Below are 21,885 nucleotides of genomic sequence, written 5' to 3'. Positions count from 1 at the left end.
AGCAAAGGAAAAACAAAACTAACATAAAAGCTGTTGCTCACTAAAACCTGCATGTTCATAAACAAACAAACAAATTAAATCCACATCATTCTTTTTTCAAGTATGTAAGCAGTAGCGATACCTACGGTCCTTTTAAGAGACAGAAACCCATTTCTACATCTAGGTCACAGCCACTAATGGTGGCCCTTTGAACACATGCTTAACGCAATATAAAAAAGACGACTTTCATTGTGATTAGTGGTCTTCCATTAGAGACCCTAAGTCATTCAGGGCTTGAGCTTATAGTAGCAACCACAGCAGCTATCAATTTAAGAATGGGGGAAACACATTACTCCTTTGGCAAACTGAAGCAGGCGTTGATCCAACCTGTGGAAGACATAGCTTTCAATTACACATGTATTTCTACATGTAGTGGTAATGGGCTATCGAGTTAATATTGCAAACCACTGTCTGTGCTCAGTGCTCAAATACAACATGTGGATATTCTTCAAAGCGATGGTACTCCTCACTAGTGCTGCACGCGTACTAGCAAGAGTGACAGGTTTCTGAAATTAAGGCTGACAATGGTTCCAAAAATATTGGTAAAAACTTTGCAAGGAAAGAAAATAAAAAGCAAGATAAGAGAAAGATAAAAAGCTAAGGTATATTTCAAAAAGTATGTCAAGATAAAGATGCTGCTCACGGTTTAACAATTCAGACAAACTAATCTAAAATGCATCTAAGAATCTACTCTCTTGTTGTGTCTAATAGCAGCAGCAGCAGCAAAGGAATGATTATATGTAATAAAGCTCCAGGAACAAAAATAAAACAAAAAAGCCCTGCTGTTAACTCTTTTGAAAACTATTCTCACAATACAGCTATGTTTTATTGCAGCCGACAGTTTGTGTTGAATAAAGAACACTAATTCAATCAAAACATTCAAGCATCCTTTTTCAAAGTACTTGACATTTCCGCCCAGCAGAATAAGTCAGAATGTAATATGTCATCCCCAAAGAATACCTTGTTTAAAAAACTAGCCTTATCTGTCAGATTATGCACAGCAATATTATACAGAACTATTAGTGCATGTAGATACCTTATGAATGAATTTCAAAAATGCATCAAACACTTGAGAAGGATTTAGGCCCTCTCAGAAGCAATACTTAAGAATATGCAAATACCCTCAGCTGACGCCAGTTGCACAGATGCGACTACCACAAACAATACAGGCGCTCTCCCCCCGGCCGCCACTGTCAATCAGAGAATGAGATTAAGGTCCGAGGTCCTGACAACGTGTAAAATGGAAAGTCTGATCAGGGACTTTCAATTATTACACAGATACTAATGACAGTAATCTGTCGTTGTACTGCACCTTGCGAATAACTGAACGTTACAACTCCTTACACACAGCCAAGACTTACTGCCAGGTTTGTTCGGAAAGCACCAGGAGAGATGCAGCATTTCTTTTTCACTAGGTAAAGATACGGAAGCAGTTTGCATCTTGAGAGGAACCTGTTTCATAATGCAAAATGTCTCAATTTTCACACTATGGTGTGAAAATAGTGCTCAAGGTGAACAGAAAGGAAGTTTGCTAAACCTCCTCTAGTTTTCCCCCTTTTTTTATAGCATATTTAGAGAAAACTGCCATACATAACGTGGTGTGCAAATATTTATGTAGTGGGCATGGTAAAAATGACTTGCCAATTCCAGTGCATGTGCTTTTCTGCCAAACAGAAAAGGAGCAAGCAGAAACCGGAGAATAACTGCAGTTATGCCCTCACCTCCAGCCAGCCCAAAGACAAATATCCCGCCAGTGGGCTGTAGTCACCAGGAAACGTTTGCCACACAGACTACATTCTCTTTTGAATCCATTGGGGTGACCTTCTGCTTGCAAACAACAAACCATTACACCCTAGCTGCCTAAAATCTGTACTGTGGCATCACAGTTATTCTTACTGAAATGATGGATAGCAACATAACTCGATTATGTGGGAAAACTCTTACTTAGTTCATTATTGCCAAATGATGAAATTAGGTTTTCCCTTGAAGACTATGCCATTTTTTCTCTTTTTAAAGAAGCACATCTACTTCATACCAATTTCTTTGATAACATAACTGAGATGTATATTGTCTTTATGAAGGTGATACTACTAAAAAGTCAAAGCAAAGCAGCAAAACCAACCAGAAGACCAGTTTGACGGTGAATCTGAAGTGAGGAGAAAGGACAGAGTGTTAAACTTTCAACCTAAAAGCTGGACACAGCCATGGACTCAGGAGAATTTTGGAATGACGCAGAATTACATCCTCACCACTCACGTATTTATCCTACAACTGATCCTCTTGGCATCTGCAGCTTCAGGTTATCTGGGCCAGAGAGTGACTGCAACCTGATTCGGGAAGGAGGCGAGGTTCTCCCAGTGAAGATGATGCTCAACAATTTTTTGTGAAATCTGCTTGGGTGAATTGGTATGGAGGAGGAGATGAGCACAAGCAGCTGTATGCCAGTACGGAACAGCCGCGTGCAAGGAGATTCTCCTAGCACTAAATGCCCAGAGGTGCTGCAGAGAGTAAGACACACTTGGCACTCACGTTCAGCCTTCCCGAGAAAGGAATTCATTTTATAATCTTCTCGTGGGCCAAAGACAGAAGTTGATTTTTCCGGTTCCAACTGAAATAAGAGTCTAAATATGTTGATTTATTGTATTAAAATACAAAACCAGCCTCTACTCTTTCAAGTTTTATTGGCCCTAATATGTGAGTTTAAGTCCTCCTAGTCTCCCAGAAAAATAAGTCTATTAGAACTTCAGTTTTATAAATAATAGCAATAAAGATCTTTACACCTCTGCTGCAGTGTTTTTCCTTTTAAAAAGCATACGCTTAGCCTTACATGTTTTTAGCTATACAAATGGGGGAGGGAGGAGGGTCTTTTTGCCCGAGAAGGATATTCCCAAAGTGCTTAGGTCCTTGACTGATTTCACAATGGGTTATGCTTTCTACCCTCCCATACAATCAACTTTTAAAAGTTTGTCTTTAAATGCCAGAACATATTGAGCTACCACTTCCCAGAAAGGTTGTAGCATTTGTTTCAAAAAAAAAAAAAAAAAGCCAACAAAGAAAAAACTTACCACACGTCACAAGTGATCCCAGAACCACCGAGAACCTTTTTTTTGTAGAAGAATAAATAATTCCTACTATATTCACATCATAGCATCCATTTAATAGTAAAAGTCTGATCTGCTCTTACTTGTGTCTCATAAGAGCACGTGGGATTTTGTAGAAGGTAAAGCAGGAATCACAATGCATTTTTATTTATTTTTTAATTGCTCAGCTTTTCTCATTTTAACTGCATGGTCTTTGTTCAAAAGCACAAGCCCCAATGATCCTTCCAGGTATTTGACAGACACCTGACTGCTGGAGTTGCCGCCTCACATTTTGTAGAAGCTAGCAAAACAAAAATGAACATTGAAAATCAAAAGACTTCCTAAGAACCTAATAAAGTACTTGGCTTCAGAATTGAAGGCTTGAAGGACCCACATACCTTGATCACTTCTACAGTCAGTATAATGCGAAGAAATGCTCTGAAACACCAGCTGCTGTCCTTGGGGACAGGTTGCTGTGAATTTTTGGTGTGAGGGATCCTCCTCCTCTTTCCCTGCTAAAGCAGACCTTTGACAGCAAACAGAACTAAAATATTCTGACAAAGAAAATGAGACTGGCTAATCTGCACCACATTTGCAAAACAAAGATGTTTGGATGGAAGATGATCGCAGAGGACAGATAGTCACCTATCAGTGTTCAGCAGCACCCAGCTCCTCCACATGAAGCAAGTCCAAAGATTAACACCTCCACGTGGAAGGTCTGAACTTGCACCCTTCATTTAAAGAAGCTCCATATAATGCAATAATGCATATATCATGCAGTTGTCTTTCCTGAAAAAAATATACGTTTTAATGATTTGTAATTAACAACCTTGTGTCGTGTAATTACCAATTCCTGGTGAGTCTTCCTCAAGGTTAAGATAAAAAGTGCAAATAAGAAAGAAGCAGCTTTGTGTTTTCTGTTCAACAGACCTCACACTTCTGGAGTTCCAAATAAACACAGTATTTGCCAGCTTTTAGTTGCGGGATATATTCCTCTAGGTTATGTGGGCTAGGGAAAGAGTCCCACTGCAGAAAAGAGCAGAAAGCATCTTACCTCTCAACACCTGGCTCAGCTTCTCTGTGCAGACCTTCGCACCCTGCTACACTGCAGTCTTTAATCCCCAAGACCCAATGGGGTCTCTGTGCACTCTCTCTATACTCTAGAAGTCTCTAGGTTTCTATACTCTCCTCTCAATACACACACGTTGAGGAAATGTAGTGAAGTGTTTCCATTCAGCAGAAACGAGATGAAACAGTACCGTACTCCTGGATTATTTGGATCCTAAATGGTAAGTCTCCATCTCCAGCCAGAATATATTAAAAGATGCATAAACACTGTACAAACCTCCAAAAAAGACCTAAACGGGAAAGACAAGTTTCCTAACTGGATAGCACTACTTTTGTCAGAAGAAACAATGTGTTTTAACCGTAACCCAGAGAAGGAAGACATAAAGCATATTATTTTGAGAAGCTGTCTTTTCACATTTTATAAAAGAGAACGCTAAAAAAACACCCTGCAAAGCTATGGAGATTTTAAATAAGAGCATTTTGCTTCACATTTAGGTACAAAATTATCAGACAAAGCAAGTTTCCTAGCTATATATTAAAAAAAAAAAAAAAAACAGAGAAGAACAAGTTTTGAGGATTTCTCTTTTCTGGGGCATCGTAATTAAATGGAGCACGTTTCCAAGGAAAGCTACCCTGTGGCACAACCCCTGAGGCCCCCGAGGCCCCCCCAGGCCGCAGGGAGGACCGGGGAAGTTCCCCCTCCCCAGCAGCTGGATGCCAGCCCCGGCAGCCAAGTCGCCAACGCCATCCAATCTTTCCAATGGAAAGATCACTGCTTCACCAGCAGAGCAAAATGGATCACTAGAGAATTTAATTTGTGAGAGTATACAGCAATTAAATGCTAAAATAGACAAGCTCCAGGGAGCTCTCTCAACTGGAGAGAGTAAATTAGAAACTATGTCAGTTAAAATAATTTAGACAGTCGGATGGGAGATTTGGAGGACCGAATGCAGACAGCACGATCTGCGCTGAAAACTTGTTTAAAAGCAAATAATGGTTCAAGGTACCCAGAACATTATTAAGAATTATGATGCATCTGAAGGCAGAATTTAATGTTTAAAAAATCCTGCACATCCCAGGGACGTCTGAGCCCTAGACATGAGAACTGGAAAGGAAATTAAAAACAAACGTTGCAATGGCTATACTTGATTTTTTTTTAATACACATATTAGTTTATATATATATATATAAAATACGCATACATATAGGTTTATATATATAAACATAAGAGCATGTGGATTGATGAATTGAATGTTGGAAGCACAACACGCCATTTATTACTCAGTGTCAGCAAGCACTTGGAGTAAGCACAAAGAAAAGATCTGCTACTACTGCTCCTACTGACTCCTCAGGGCCTGCTTTTAGAAAGCTCAGTGTGATTTCACCACTGCCCTGAGAGGCCATGGGATGTCATGAATGGCTCTTTCTTACCAAAATCATACCTGTGGTGAGCTCACACAACGTGACGCAGGTCGACCCACTATTCGTCTTCAGGTGGATCTTTCGCATTCACAGACTCTGCAAGCCTCCGAAGATCAACATCAGATAGGAAGTTCAGAAAGTGAAATGGTACCTAGCAAACTGAGGTAATTTCATCTACACTACGCAAACTACAACCAAGTAGTAGTTAGAAGTCCTGCTTTGCTAATAAAAATACTAACTACAATAAACTTCTTAGAGATTTACTGGCCAGATGGCAAAAAAAAAAAAAAGTGCAAGACCAAAATCTTGTTCTTGCAATTTATCATTAGATCTCCTAAGACAGCTAGCCACTTCTGAAGTGAGCTTGATGTTTACAAAGATCAATAGAGAGAAGTTTACAGGTGAGGTGCGTAATTTTGATCAGCAGCAGAGAACTACTGAACCTTGAAATACTCAGCCTTTGCCATTTAGTACATTGGGAACACCCCCTGAACTCTTCCAAAGAGGGATGCATGAGAGGTAACATGCTGAGCAACACTCGCCGTGGCATTTCTAGCCCTCCTCCTCCTTGCTCTTTTAGATGCTTTCCTCTAGAGATGCTATGCGAGTTTCTTTTTCATTACTGACAGGTTAAAGTTGACTTGTAGATGCCTCCAGTCATCTGCTGAAGTACCTCCATTCTTACGTTCTACGCAAGCGCTTTGTAATGTACAAGAAGGTGCCTTTGCTTGCCCATGCAGCAACACAGCTCGTGCCATGCTGCTCAGGAGCCCTGGTACACGTGGCCAGCCCCTACCGCACCATAGCGATGCAAATCGCATCCTCTCGTGCAGTGCCTGGACCCGAATGTGCTGAAGTCATTGAGTAAGGTGCTAACACTGCCTATTGTGCTGCTTCCCTTTTGTGGCCATTTGCTCTCTCCTGTTGGGACTGTTACATGCCTGGTGGCAGGGACAGCATGTTTCCTTCCAGGTCCCAAAGGCTACAGCAGCCAGGTACATGACCATTTCCCCTAGCCTGTACAGCTACGTGCAAGCCCGCCTGTATTATCACACACATCACTTGGAAGAGCTACTGAGATCAAATCATTTTTAGACAGCGTGAGTCCTCCTGCAGCTCCTGTACAGAATTTTAGTTTTTGCCGTGGACACAGGACACAAGCTCACGGAGGGTTGGCCAAAGTTGGTGGAGAAACCTGTTATTACAGACCAGCAGTTTAAATCCACAAACCTTTGCTCCCAAAGGAGCGGATTTAAGGAAGCCTGGGCTCAGGTTGCTGCTGATACACGGCAGGTGATGCTGGCTGTCACACAAGGCACCCTGTGCAGGGCTAGCGGCATGACAGAAAACAACAGCCCTCCATTTTCTGCACGCCCCATGCCTCTGGGCTAGATCCTTCGTGGCATGCTGCCCCCCCCCGAGAGCAACTCAGGCATCCTGCTTCAGCAGGAGCACTCCCAATAGAGTGTTCTCCCCGGTTTGGGTTTATTTTTCTATTTTTGAAGGGTTCATTTTATACGTTTTTTTATGAAGTTAACCTTAAAGCAGAGTAGAATTATAGAAAATTCAGCTAATGCTAGAAGGTGACAAAGAGCAAATGATAGCTGGTTTCCAAACCTTTAATGGTAACAGGAGAAAAAATATCTGCGTAGTAGTAGATATTACCTTTTTTCCCCTATATAAGCTGCAGTACGCTCAGAAAAATAGAAGAAACTCCCACCAACAAGTAGGAACCAGAGAATTCTGGTTCATCACAGTAAGCTCAGGGGAGTTTCCTTGATAGCCAAGACTATATACTGCTCAGCAACTCAGCTCCACATTTTTCTGTGTATTAAGTGAAGGGCCTTTATAGGGTTACTGTCACCCTACTATTTTTTTTCATTTTACTTATTTATTTAAAACAACAGACAACGCTTGCTAAAAATAATCTACATGTAAGCTCACCTTCCAGTGCCTGGCACTTTACCCCTATTTTACCCAGGGGGAAGTCTCCACAGGGAGGAGGCATCCCATGAACTGTGTTACTGAACCTTCCAACAGTTATGTAAGAAAGTTGTCCAGTTAGTGTCCCCTGACCGAAGACAGTCTTTAGCTGAAAGTTGATAAATAAATATACTTCTGAAAATGGGCAAACCTAGTCATTATTAGTTTCAGATGTGAAAAAAACGCCAGCCACACCTTTAGCTGCTTACATCTTTTCATTTTCCATTTTTAGGCTCTAAATTTCCTTACTCTCTTTTGATTTAACTTTGAGACAAAGATCCAGAATCTTTGACATGGGAAAGGTGGGTTTGGAGTAATATGCCGCGCTGAGCAGTGAACGCTTATAGTTCGACATAACATAATCCAACAATCACTGGAGGGTCTGCTGCTCAGTACATCAAGGTGTGCCTACCTGCAAGCTTTCTTCTGAGGAAACAAATGCTGTGGGGAAAGACACACATAGTACAGACCCCAGAATTAACTCCAGATTATTTAAACTCAAAACTGTAGCTACATAATTTAGTTTCTTTGTAATCTCCAACAAGGAAACAAGTCTGAGGGACTCATAAAGGAAGAAAGGACATCAAAAGAACTGCTGTTCCAGTGACTTCATATACTTTCATTCACCTTTCCAGAAAATATTGTGTTTTAAGATGGCATATAACATTGTCTAGACTTAATTATGTAGTATAGACAAAACCTGTTCGAGTAGGTTGTGTGAAAGACAAGTGTTGATAACCAGTTATGATAATCTGAGGATAAACTTCCACAGAATGGGTGCATAATATTAAACAACAAAATTTACCAGGCTTATGACACAGAGAGCTTTTAATGGTGTCAAGTGAAGGTATCATGACTCGTTTTGTTTCTGTACTGAAGGTTGGACCGTAACTCGGAGAGCAAAGAACAAATGGATGCGTGGTCTGTGTGCCCCATGCCTGTGTGCCGAGCTGTGATGCTCCCCCAGTGACCACCGTTGTCATCAGAACCAGAGCTCTTGAGTCAAACTATTTACCATATTCCTAATATCTTACACTTCTAAAACGTCACTTCAAAAAAAAACACTATGATGTTATTTGAAGCAAACGTATCAGTTATTATTGGAGCACCAACATATCTTGATCATTAAATTCATGATTGTCCTTTTTCATCCTCTTCCTCTTGAAATGCGTAATCCCAACAGGATACAGAAGAGCTGGAACAGCCCCCGGCTATGGAGGACTTACTGGACCTGCTGGCAGTCACTCCTCCCTCCTTCCCCCTCACTGCCTTTCCCAGCTCCTGTCCTTGAGGACATCTCCAAGACCACCGTAACTCCTACAGCCCTGCGGCCATGATAGGAACCGTGCTGGAACCACTGGACTCTGCAAGAAAGCGTCCTCATATGAACGTGTAACTCGCCTACCTACGCCACTTGATTACTCTTTTATCCAAATCTGCAGCTCGCTATCACAGACAAAAACTCTGAGGTAACTTCAAAATACAAATCTCCTTCAGGCTGTTATCTAAGAGCGGTGCGGTTCGCAAGCAGTGGTTCCCCCATGCAGCACTCCCCCCTACAGAGCAAAGGAAGAAAGAAAAACATTGAATCAATGGGTCTCAGCCAATGCCATGGCGCTGACGTGCCACCTGAATCTGACGTATGCAGGAAGAAGCGGGGGGGAAAAGGTAGGCACAGAACTAGGGTAAAAGGGAGGCAGCTGAAAATTAAGATCTGTGTGAAGCTAGAAGAGAGGCATGCTCACGCACGTAAGACATCGCAGCTGTCACACCCTATGCACACACGCAAGTCAGAGTAGTGTACGGTGCAGGTGTAGTTACTTCTTTTTTATATACGTGTTTCATAAACACAACCCACATTTAGACAGCAAGGACAAATGCAGAGCATCCAAAACACAGCTCTTCGATAAAGATAAATCTCGAGTTTATAAAAGCCTGTCCATCCCTCCCAATTTATTTAAATCAGGGAAACAGCTAAATGGATTTTTTCAAACTTTGCACTTAAAGGAAAATTCACCTCAAGGCTGACAAGCATAAAAAAAAATTCAGTCCAATGGGTGATTTTTTTCTAAGCTGCAATAGTCTGAAAACAGGGGCTTGTAATGAAGCTGCCCTTTCAACCATAACCACGCTGCCACTAGAGCAACACAATCATATTCCCTGTGCAAAGAAGCAATGCATTTAACATTTTCTTCACTGTGTATTATCTATTAGCAGAGTTTGTCACAGAGATATGTGGCAGTTCCCTGCAATACTTATGAATATACAGCAATGCATACAGGAACCCATCCATGTCTGCTTCAGCACAGGTTTGTCTTATTGTATTTTGGCAAACAACTTAAAATACCCTCCCTTCTCTTATCTTGGGTTTCTGTTAAACGCTGTCACTATCAAGAAATATAAGAAGGCCCGGGCAAACATCTCAGATCTCCCCATTGCTATTCACTCTTACTAATGCACATTACATGTTCAATTCTCCCTTGCTGCTTCTCTAAAAAAGGTCTTGTCAAAAACAGATTTCACTTTTTTTTTCTGTGTATGCACAAATTAGTTATGGATGATTAACAAAGCATTCATTCTTTTATTTGCTTTGGCTGAGACTTGATCTGTGTTACATTCATGTGAGGGAAGCACTTCATTTGGTGTTGATTAAATATGAAACACTGCACTGTTGATAAAGAGAGTTGTGTTCAGGTCTGCACATTATACTGACAAAAGATGCGTGGTCTTGGGCTAACATTTTCTTAAACAAGTTTTTCCAGATTTTTAATTGCAAAAAACTTGATACATGTGTTTTTTTTTTTCCCTGTTCACCAAATGGTGGGCAGTAAGTGCTTTATGTCCTAAAGCGATCTGCCGCAGTCTTAACAGGCAGCACTAGTCATTGCACAGTTAACACAATAAAAGGCAATTTCAATTTTTGCCTCGTAATTCGGTTCTTTAAACACTCCCCTTTAAGGCACCTAACTTACATTATAAAGTTCATCCAAAAAAAATCTGCAAAACGAAGCGGGACCGACAGCAAAGCCTAGGTTACAAAATTCTGCTCCTGTTACTTAAAAAATACAATGAAAATGAAGAAGCATCAGAGCAGTTTAATGGAAACCCAGAGCCAGTTGTAACTCACAGTTTGGCCTCGATCCTGTGTTACAGACTCCAGCTATCACAGGATAACACGTGCATAAATGCTCGTCTATACGGCCTATAAATCTTCCAAGTCCATTAAACAGCATCAAAAAGAGCTCACTTAGTTTCAGCGAGGTATTTAAGCACAAGCCTAACTTCAAGCATATGATTTACTTGTAATTAAATCAAGTTAAGGAAAGCCTCACGATTAAGCACCTTGTTAAATCTGGGAACAAATTATTAGCCCTTATAAACCGGGAGATTCTATCTTGGGGTTTATGGCACACGAAAACAAACACGTGCGCGCACACACGGAGCATTATGCATACTTTTGCAAGAGGGGATTTATTTTTAGTTTAACTCCACGGCAGTTAGCGCATCTCTTCCTTGGGTTGGAACGAACTCTGGCCACAATGACTTCCAAGCCACAAATCTCACACAGGCAATGCGGTCCCGCGCCTGAACTTCCAAGAACGATGGTATCACACCGCAATAAAGCCTCCGCTAACATCACAAAACTAAGAGCATTAGGGGCCTTAAACAGCAGGGCTAACAGAAGATGAACTTTTTACTCCTGCTACCTGGGATAGTGAGTCCTGTATACTGCAAAGCAGCAGAGAGCCCAGAGCAAGGGACGCTTGATGCAAGGGAGGTTTAGAAGGGACGGCCGATGCTACGAGGGCTGGTGCTCCACAGAGAAGATGGGGCTTGGGGTCAGCTCCTCTCCCCCAGCCCCGGGAAGCTGTCCCCAGCTGCCATCCGAGTCCCAGCTCAATTCCTACCTGCAACCCCCTGCTAAGGAGATGAACGAGCCTGCAAAGGCCAGGCGAACACCAGCACGTGTGCACTGGCAGGGACACGAAGCAGGGAGCAGAGAGGAAGGACAGGAGAGCACCTGCCTTGGCAGGAGCAATCCGTGAGAATGGTGCAGTCAGTCCTCCTGTGTGCCTGCATTTGCAAACTCCCCAGTGTTTTAGGGAGATTTACTCTTCCCATTGCAGCCTGCGGGTATTCAGTTCCCCATCCCCACATACACATGATGACTGAGGTAAAACAAAGAATTTTTTTTTTTTAAAAGGATCCCCAGCAAGATTTTTTTGTTGCTTTGGGTCACGTAAGAATACACGAAATGGTAACACTACAAATGCTCACATGCACTTTCTTGCCTCTATTTCCACTCTCTGGAATTAAGCCAGCGACGTCTAAGTAGTGCACTCTGTTCTCTTCCACTCCCTCTCAGAAATTACAGGCACTTTCTCCTCTGCAGCCAATTTCCTCCTCCTTTTCTGTCCGGGCCCAAGCTTAAACCACTACAAAAAAATGTCCCCCTGTTATCCCCCAGGGCCCGCTCTCCATGCTTCCCTGCTGGGCTCCCTGAGCCCTCCCAAACCTTTAAGGCTTTATGTTTACAGATCCCGTAAGCAAACCTGATCTCTCTGCCCTGATTCTTGGAAAATTCCACTCTCCTCTGTCTGTGTATGGACTTGGCTGCTCCGATTTCCTCCTGGTTCAGCCACTCCAAGGTGCTGAGTTTGTGAGTATGTTATTAGCCCGGCTCAAACGTACCTGACACGAACCCAGCAGCATAGCACCAATGCAAAAATGCAGGAATATTCTGGGGGCACGGAGTCTTTCCAGTCGAAGCTTGACACTTGAACTTGGGCATTGGCAAGCCAAGCAGTGAGTATGTCATATTATTCAGCTTCCCACTTTCTTGTCTTATCTACAGATACTGTTCTAGAGCTTGCACACATTATAATTGACAAAAATAAGTGCTACAAAGTAAATATCAGTTTCACATAGTCAGTTTCCATGTATTCTCTTAAAATGTTATTCCCTACATTGCAGCTACAATCAGAAGCACTCCTGGAGTGTTGCATGCGAAAGTCCCACCAGCATTTCTGAAGCTCCTCTATAAACAAGTTCACACATTTGAAAGGCAAAGATGTTACTAATGGTTTATTTATTAACACATCACATTGCCATCTAACACATATACAAGAATAAATTAATAAACACAGTCACCCTACAGAAAACATTTCCTTCACTGCTTCTTGGCTGTGAAGTTAGCCTGGCGTAAGGAATTTTTAAAATCTGAGTGTTTACTTGCTTCGTATTTGCTCCATTCATACTTAAAAATATTCCATAATAAAAAGAAATAAGGGGAAAAAGGTGAGCAGACTTAAGCTCCTAATAATTATACTTTTAAAACCCCTTCCTAGACTCTGCATTAACGAATTATCAGAGAGCAGTGCTTCAGTTCCGGGCAGTTCGCAATAGCACTCGTATAATATTACGGAGCCTGGTGTTTTGGCAAAACTAGAGCAGGAAAAAAGCTCAACCTAAGAAAGGCATATTGTACATGTGACCTGCAGGACTTGGATTATTACCTCTAAGCTTATTAAGCGTACAAGCTGTCAGTCGGACCACCCCACAACCAGGGAGGAAAACTAGGATTACTCAGCAGTAAAAGGCATAAGAAGGCGATGTGTATTCTCATGACGGGCAAAGGCAGAGAAAGTGAACCACAGACCTGCTTCAGCTATCTAGAGCCATAATTGGCTCACAAGAGCGACTACCACGTTAGGGCATTATCATTATCTAGCTCACATAACTGGAAATTCACGCTCTGTTCTTTAAATTGGCTTAACCAGCAGCATCTGCAGCACTTTAATTAATTACAGCAATTGGCGTACCTTAAAAGTAGATGCACAGATCTGCAATGATAATGCCCCGTGAGTAATAATTGCAAGCCAGTATTAAGCCAGATCTGCCCTAAACAAAACCAAGTATACGCTGTTGTGCTTCAACTGCACAGAAAACAAGCCTCGGTGCAGTCATTATTCTTGCCTGTATAGGTCCATCAGCAAACACCGCAATTCAGCGTGCCACATGCCATCAGCTGGCAAGTGCTGAAGCTCACGGCACACACGACAAAAAACTGTGCAGGGTAAATGCTGGCATGCCAAAATTCGGTCAGGCACTTCAACTTCGCTTTCCTTCAAAAGATAAACTTGCAATTAAAGCCACAACAGAGACTGATGATCGCTATTTATTTTTAGTGCATTCCCTGCAGAAAAAAAAGGCAGATGTCACACCGAGCACAGAATAAAGTTTTCTTGACAGCCATTAGCTTAACTTCAGTAACAAATCCACAGCAACTGTACACAAACGTGTAATTTTTTTTCCTGGTATCTACAGCTCTAAAATACAATAGACTTACCTTTAAAAAACAGGGACAAATTATTATTATTATTTTTATGTACAGCAATTAAAAATCTTTACTTAGAAGAAAGCTTTTAAAAAAAAAAGCGGGACAATGAAATGCCTGTATCCATCCCGGACACATTCAAAAGCTCTTCTTTAACGCAGCTCTTCATACCATTTCCAGCCAGAAAGCAGAACAATGCTATCAAGATTTGTTGTGACTTGCTTCAGTACGATTTCTGGTTTAAAGACAGATTTTACGTTTGTCTAATTACCCCCGCGCTGGGAAGCAGGACACAAGAATCTGAAATCAAGTGTCTTACATGCAACGAAAGTTTAAACAAACAAGTGTAAACAGCTCAATGCTCCTAAGCTGACCAAATCTGATCCTCAAATTCATCCATAATTCAGGGGTCACAACACCTGGTCTAAAGGCTGTCACTAAGCCAACTTTTGCTACCAAACTCAAACCTGTTTATCACACCCAAGTTTTATCTTTCGTAGCCGTAAGGAAAAAGAAAACCTAATTTCCTTCATTCTAGAAAACACACAGTAGTTTCCACATAGTAGTTTTGAACAGATTTTTAACCAAAAAATACAACACAGACATAGTATCAGCTGAGGTACTATGCTGTTTAAGTTGCCCAAACTTTCACCATCCCATACAAATAGATGCTGCAGCACACAACGTGCCTTTGTGTAATTCTGCCTAACTCCCCTTTTCTGGGAGCACGCTCGCTTCCAATGCAAGGCACCGAGCGAACATCGGCAGGGAACTGAGTGCAAGCCCCAACAGCTAAAATACCGAGGCTGATGCAGCAGCAAAAACCCGAAATAGCAATCTGATGTAGCAATTCACACTGCCAGCATGCAAAGGGTAGTCAGAGGAGGAAAATACCCTTTATAAAACTGCAAAACTCTGGTGACTGTGTTTATATACACTGCGTTTGGGCTGGTCAGGCAGCAGCGAAGCTCTCACTCGGTCTGTGCTTTTTAGAGTTAAACACAGGCTGTCATGTGTTTATGTATATAAAAGGTGTATGTTCTTACTGGTAGGTGTGATTTTAAAACATAAATACCTGCGCCCGGATAACACGTTTATCTGTGGTGCCCAGTAAACAACTGCATGCACAAGTAAACAGCTGCACCCTCGGCATAATCACCATCATTTCCTGTGGATCCGTTTATAAATATTAATCCAGAATCCACATGTGTTAAGGCACCAGCCTCCAAGGAAAAAGGCCACGGTGCCAGAGAAATACAAAATAAAATAACTCTTATCTAACACCACTGCTTATTCCACACCCCCGTTTCTGATGGAGAGAGATCACAAGGGCGCAACACAAGCTATTCCTTGCGTAAACGCAGTCACGAAACACTCAGATATAAAGGTTGGAAGGATTAGCACAAAAGGTCCCCCTCTAAGACAAATGTCTCCTTCATAGTTCATTTCACAGCCAGCGCGACTGCTCAGCCAGGCCTGCGACGCCGAAGCTCCCTGCGTGTACCTGCTAACCAAACACGCCGAGCACTTGCAAAATGTCGTGTTGATACTAGCAGGTTTTTAGAGGGGATTTTAATTACCACCAAGCCCAGGGAGACGTTTTAAACGCCAGCAGATCACCAAATATCTCCAGCTTCAAATCTCAGTGCTTGACGAAACAACTTCTGCGGAGGAATTAGGAATTTGCCAACTTGGCAGGGCCTGCGCTCGCCTTCCTCCCTTCTCCCCCCCTCCAGCCTCTCACCTTTCCACAAGCAAAAAATGCAAGCCGTGAAAAAAAAACAACCAAACATTTTTAAAAAGTATTCCATATTTGCAAATACTTTTCAGAGTTGATCACATTTACACAGAAGCCACTTTTAAAAATAAATGCACAGGTGAATGTATTAGCACGCACTGGAACACGCTGGGGTTCGCTGTAACAATGAAATTACAAGGGATTTTTAAGCAAGCTGTAAGTAACAAGGGGAAGAAGAAAGTATAATTCAGGTTTCTAAGGACACTTAATTTAAATATTCTTCTCTAATGATTATGCTGTTTCACACGTTGCAGAAAGCCAACATTTCAGGAACTCCCTGGCCTGTTAATCTTTTCCTAATGCCATTTTCTCAAGGTACTGGACCTTTCTCTTTCCGTAACAGACTGCATCATGAAGTACTACGATTTCTCAAGTGCAAAGGGCTGAATTTTAGTGCAGAATACTTCAGCCTTACCAGCATGGCGATTTATTTTATTTTTTTACCCCCCCTACTGGCATATTATAAAAGCAAGGAGAGAAAAACCTGAGGGGTGTTCCAGCTTGTAAAACACAACGAGAAAATATTTTTTGTAACCTCAAAATAATTGTTCCCACAACTTGGCAAAACATTAATCTCAATCCTGGGGATTTTTGAGCCATCAGCAAATTTTTGGCAGATTTTTTCATTGAAAAAAATTAACTGAGCACCTTAAAACAAACATTCTGGACCACTTGGTGTAACAATTACCATCAAGCAGTTCCATCATCTGTCACTGCTGAGATCAAAACAGATCACTCCCCAAAACACATTATATGGCTAGTAAGGAGTGATCGATGGAATATAACTCCCCATGATTACCACTGGTGTACAGAAACAAGCAAAAACATCCCAGGCTTAACGAGTTGCTACTTAAATGTTAGACAGTGCTCCATGAACCATTTTATATTAAAATTGGATAGTTCTAAACATCACACATACAAGAAGTATTGTTTGACACAGTGCCATTTTGATGATAAATTGCAATCTACAGCTCAAGTAATTCTAGCCAGGGATTAACGTTTCAGAGGCTGAGCCAGAGATTATGTGTGTGGATCTTGAATTTCATCATCTCCCTTCGGCACAATAGCTTATTCTTCCTTTTTTCATCTATTCTCTCATGAAGGGTCAGGAAAGCTTAGCCTTGCTGTTTCATTCATTTCATCTCTACATTAACCAGATACCTTGCAGTCTTCAGTTCTTATGTGTTATTCCATTACAAATACTACAGCCACACTGCGCTATGCTACTGCTAATGAGCTATGTACCAAATCAAAGGGTGCCATCAAGTGGTTGCAGTGCACTAACAGCATTATGCAAAGTTTGTGCTCCGCATGGGGTTTCACCAGGACACATGACTTAGGGTGGATTCGACTCTGCCATCATTCAAAGCTTTTGGAAAAATTCAGATGCTGAAAGAGAGTGGTCCCTTGCAACTTTCCTTCCTTCCTTTTCATTTGCAGCTGAGCAGCTGGCACCACCACACAGGAGAATTCACGGTCCCTCAACGCAAGGGTCAACAGGCACCAGGATTTTCATGGCCGTTGTGCGCTTGCCTTCTCATCACCATGCTCCAGAGGACAAGAACAGCCTGCAAGACCTCCAAACAGCCTCCTGGATAACTCTGAAACAAGAAGGGCACTGCAGGGCAGGCGGTACTCTGCAGACCACCACAGAAGGGAGAATAAATACAACCAACCACCTGTGCCAGCACACGTGGTTTCAAATCAGGCTGGTTACCTGGTCATCTACACTTCCTACTGTACTTGAAGACAATGCGACGGCTCTTCCCTGCAACAATACCGATAAATATCTTTGACATTCCTCATCAACTAGAAGTAAAAATGACTTGAAAGATCATTCTGACACAAATAACTGGCCTTCCCAGATGAAATACTCCGTAGCCAAAAACCATTTCTTATTTAGCCATTTTCTTCTAACACAGATGGCTCGAAAACACAGCCCATTACTCCAACAACTCTAAATACAACTCACCTTTGCCTGGCAGGAAAAAAAAAACAACCAACCAACAACCAAAACCCAAAGCCAATCTGTAGGACACTGAGGCAAAAAGAGAGAAGCAGTCCAGATTTTTCCAATGAAAAGAACGGTGCCGGCCTAAAAGCTGTGGCAACTCTACTACTGTAGCAAAAAAGTTTTGCAGGTGCTATGGAACACAGAAGAGTCTAGTTTGTTGGGGATGAGCTGAGACTGACTTAAGATTATCCAGTTGTGTCTCACCAGATCATGGCCATCAACATCATGACTTCCAGAAACTCAGCTGATGCTTAAAATAATACCTTCCAGCTTGAAAAAAAAAAAAAAGAGGAAAGGAAAGAATGTGATTCAAATGCAACCAGTCAAAACAGACATAATTCTCTTCATTGTGGAAAGGGCTTGGCTCCAAAGTTTAAAATGCTGAATGGTCATGACCACACCAGCTCAACCACCAGCTTTCTGAGGATGCAACTTCAACCACATTTTTCCTGCAGCAGTGACAGAGAAGGCTCCATACTCCAGAAATGCTCAAGGTAAATGAGATCCAAACTCTTCTGAGACTCCTCCCATCCTCCTGAGAACTACCGACAATGTTCCCACATCTGGTCTGTCTAAACAACCTGCCGACAGCTCAGGCAACCGCTCATGATTTGGGATGCCCATCACAGCCACTCTAAGGAAGTAATACATGGGCGTTATAACCATATAAGACAAATAATGAATTTTCATCATCTGCAAGGCAACATTCGTGTGGCAGACCAAAGATGACTGGAGTAGTAGTGCAGAAAGAAGTCAGCCCTTAAAACTCCCTGTGTTCTCCCTCACAGGGATATTTCAAACTTCGTGTGCTCCCCTTTGCACTTGCTTGCTTAAGCAGGCCTGCCAAATCCCTGATTCCTCAATGCACAGCCTTCACAGGAAATCTGCATGCAAGCATGCAAACTTCCAAAGGCTTAACTAGAGGTAGAAGGAAAAAAGAAATCTAAAAAAGCACCAAGAACCATGCTAAGCCATGTCCCAAAGTATTTCACAATACAAGTATTACAGAAATAAAAGAGAGAGAGTGCTTGGCTTCCATGAAGCAGCAGAGAGCTGCTCCATCTGAAGAGAAGACTTCAAGGAAGGGATGCAGGTAGTAGTTATGGAGCAGGCTGCATTAAAGCCATTCCACTAAATCCAGCTGAAACCCCTAAATTGTTCCATAGATCTCAAATATCCTGTTACCCTTCCTCTACAGCATCCACACTAGCTATTTATGCAGCCCATATAATACCTTAAATCCTTCCAAATAAATCAGTTTCTTTCATTATACGATGTAATTAAAGTTACATAACATGAATTATAACCAATTATAGCAAAGATTGATGCTGATGATTCACGGAACAACTTTATACTAATTCTTCGTTGACAGATTTTTAGGGTTATTGTTCAAATAGTCCATTTTGTCCTTTCACTGACAAGCACACAGCCAAAATCCTCCAAAACTCATTATGCTCCTTCCTACGGCTGCTCTTGGAAGCAGGCACCTGATACCTCCGTCATTCCGGGCTTTGGCACTTAGTGGAGTTACTTCTGCAGGGGTGTGTCCTTCACTCTTACTCCACTTTGGCCTGACGACAGCTTATTCTCTCTGCTGCTCACGTTACCTGATCAGCCATTCTCCTTTTGTTCGCCTTTCCATTGCAGACAACTCCTTACGCACCAACATTAGCCATATCAATAATTCTTCACGTACTTTTCAACGTTGCTTCTGATTTGTTAGATATCTTATGTCCTTTTTGATTTTTGTACTGTGCCTTCCTGCGACTGCTGACTTCTGTGGAGCTGTTTTGCCATAGGGAGCAGAGCTTTAAAGAGTTTCCCACATCTTATTCTTTGCCACCAAAATACTCCCATGGTATAGATCATTAGAGCTGCATATAAGAACTGGGAATCTTTAAGGAAAATCTCCACAAACTAAGAATTATATTTACTTTCAGCAGGCAAAGCCCTCAGAGTCAAACCCACTGGCTTCCTATTTCAGACTGTGCACCACCAGGTATTAAACAAGCTCAGCCCCAGGTCCATCGCACTCAGCCTGCCATCCTCCTGTTTGCTCTCAGCTCTGGTCCACAGGAAACATTTCTACACACCCAACTAAGCCCGAAGTTGTTCTTTGCATGCTGCCCATCAAAATTCAGGAAACAATTTGCCCCAGCTACACACAACACTGAACAACGGGAAAGGAGAAACTTCACACGTAAAAGCAATACGATGGCGCGGGGGCAATTCAGAACGAAGAATATGCTGAGAGGGAAAAAATACTGAATGGAATGGCGTTAATTAAGTTATGAAGGTCAATTAATTTCCATTATATTAAACTCTATTAAGACAGCTAACAACCAAAGATAAGAGGCTGAAGGCAATAACACTCAGCACTATTACACTGCCAGATGGTTTTCCTAATAACAAAGGGTTGCAGGAACCCAGAACTCTTATTTTTCTGTCAGCCAGCTCCTGTTCTGCTGGTGGCCACTATTCTTAAATAATATGCCCTGGGTTAAATTGTGACTGCTTGCATGTACAATCCTATCCAGTCACTTAATGCAGGGCTACATTTTACACAATAATGGATATTTTAATTCTTTTTTCGACACACATTTCTGTACTTTGAGCACATACAACTGCAAGGTTTTATCTCAAATCAACCAACGTATTCAATTGGACTCCCAGATTATCTGCCTTTGAAGGTGACTTATGTCAAAAACATTTTTCATTAAATGTGTTGCCATTTTTCCCATTTTCCACATTGAATATTTTGTACTACATGGCTGCAACATATACTGGTTCAACACCGTATGGCTACTGGGTCAAAAATGAGATTTATCCATCATAATGTCGTCCCAGACGGTGGCATTTTAAATAATGATATTCTGAAATGCATCGAGAGCGAACACGTATCTGTGACTATCTGTGACTGTATGTAAATGTGAAAACACACTCAAACACATAAAAGCAGAAAAAAGTGGCAAGCTGAACAAGCTTAAAAGCAAATACTTTTCTATTAAAAGGCAAGTTGGTCAGCTCAGCTTATGTCTGCAGTATGATTAAGAACCCCACTGTAAAACAATTACCAAGACACTATTCTGTATTTGATGTCTGAAAGAGAAAAGACCTCATGCAGACTCTGTGTGAGCTGGCAAGTCTATTTTACTGCTGATTTTCTATGAATAAACATATGCTAAGAGTGGCTGAAACACACTGCTGGTTTTAAACATGCTTAATGTAGTATTAGGGGTTCGTTTCCAAAGCTGTCTGCCTTGTTTATCAGCTTCCTCCCTCCAGCTGGCAAAGAATACCACTGATAGCAACCCCGATCAGTTGTCTGGCACAGTACACTCATCTACAGGAGACATGTACTTCTAGCAAGGAAATAAAGCCAAAAAACCCTAAACAAAATGGTTCTAGCAATTCAGAAAACAGTTGTACTTTACTACTGTGAATCAATAATAACCATATAAATTATATGTCATCAAACTCATTCCGTTGTAAATGTTACGGTGTACAGCACTTACGGAGCTTACAAACGGAGCGCGTGATGCCTGGGCTGCTCCGTACCACTCCCTGCACCCTCCTGTCTCCATCTTCCATTTGTGAGACCCTCTAGTGTAAGTGTAGCATGAAGATCAGAAAATGAGATTACTTTGTCTTTTCTAGCAAATTTTAAATTGAAAAGCTGTAATATAGTTCTCCAAATTGCTGTATAATCTGTAGGCAAATACGTTCCATACAGTTCCACTTAGGGCAGTTATTAACATTGCATCAGAAATATTATTATTTGAAGGACAGTTTAGACAGCACATTTCATGTGATAAGGATCAAGTAACAACAGAAAACTTCCAGAATTATTTGTAGAAAAAAAAAAACAGGAGAAAAGAGTGAGATCCAGAGGCTGCTGTGGGTCAGAACTGCCATGAGCTGACGGAGCTTTTAGGGGAATCTTTTGCAGCACTTGCCCTCGCAACCAGCACGATTGTGTCTCCTCTCCACATGCTCTGCCTTTCATAGGGGGGCACCTCCCTTGAACAGCCCAGTCTTCACATCTTGCTCACTTAACACTAAATGCAACTGTCCTACAGCATTCGGTGCAGAAGTTCTCCAGCAGAACTCGTATTTGTGAAGGGTGTCATCTGCATCCTTTGCC

At 41.8% G+C, this 21,885-nt stretch overlaps 1 protein-coding gene and 1 long non-coding RNA gene across 18 annotated transcripts in view; one reads left to right on the top strand and one right to left on the bottom strand.

The window, feature by feature from the left end:
* EHBP1 (EH domain binding protein 1) overlaps positions 1–21,885 on the bottom strand; it is a 214,381-nt gene that overhangs the window by 136,969 nt on the left and 55,527 nt on the right. The window lies entirely within an intron of this gene.
* LOC310897989 lies at positions 2–17,580 on the top strand. Its single transcript, XR_014582874.1, has 2 exons — positions 2–12,398; positions 17,168–17,580. It is a non-coding gene; the product is annotated as an uncharacterized lncRNA (long non-coding RNA).

The sequence above is a fragment of the Anser anser genome (assembly GCF_964211835.1).
Source record: "Anser anser genome assembly, chromosome: 3".
NCBI classification, from domain to species: domain Eukaryota; kingdom Metazoa; phylum Chordata; class Aves; order Anseriformes; family Anatidae; genus Anser; species Anser anser.
The sequence above is the reverse complement of the archived record's forward strand: the minus strand, read 5'-3'. Positions and strand labels throughout refer to the sequence as shown.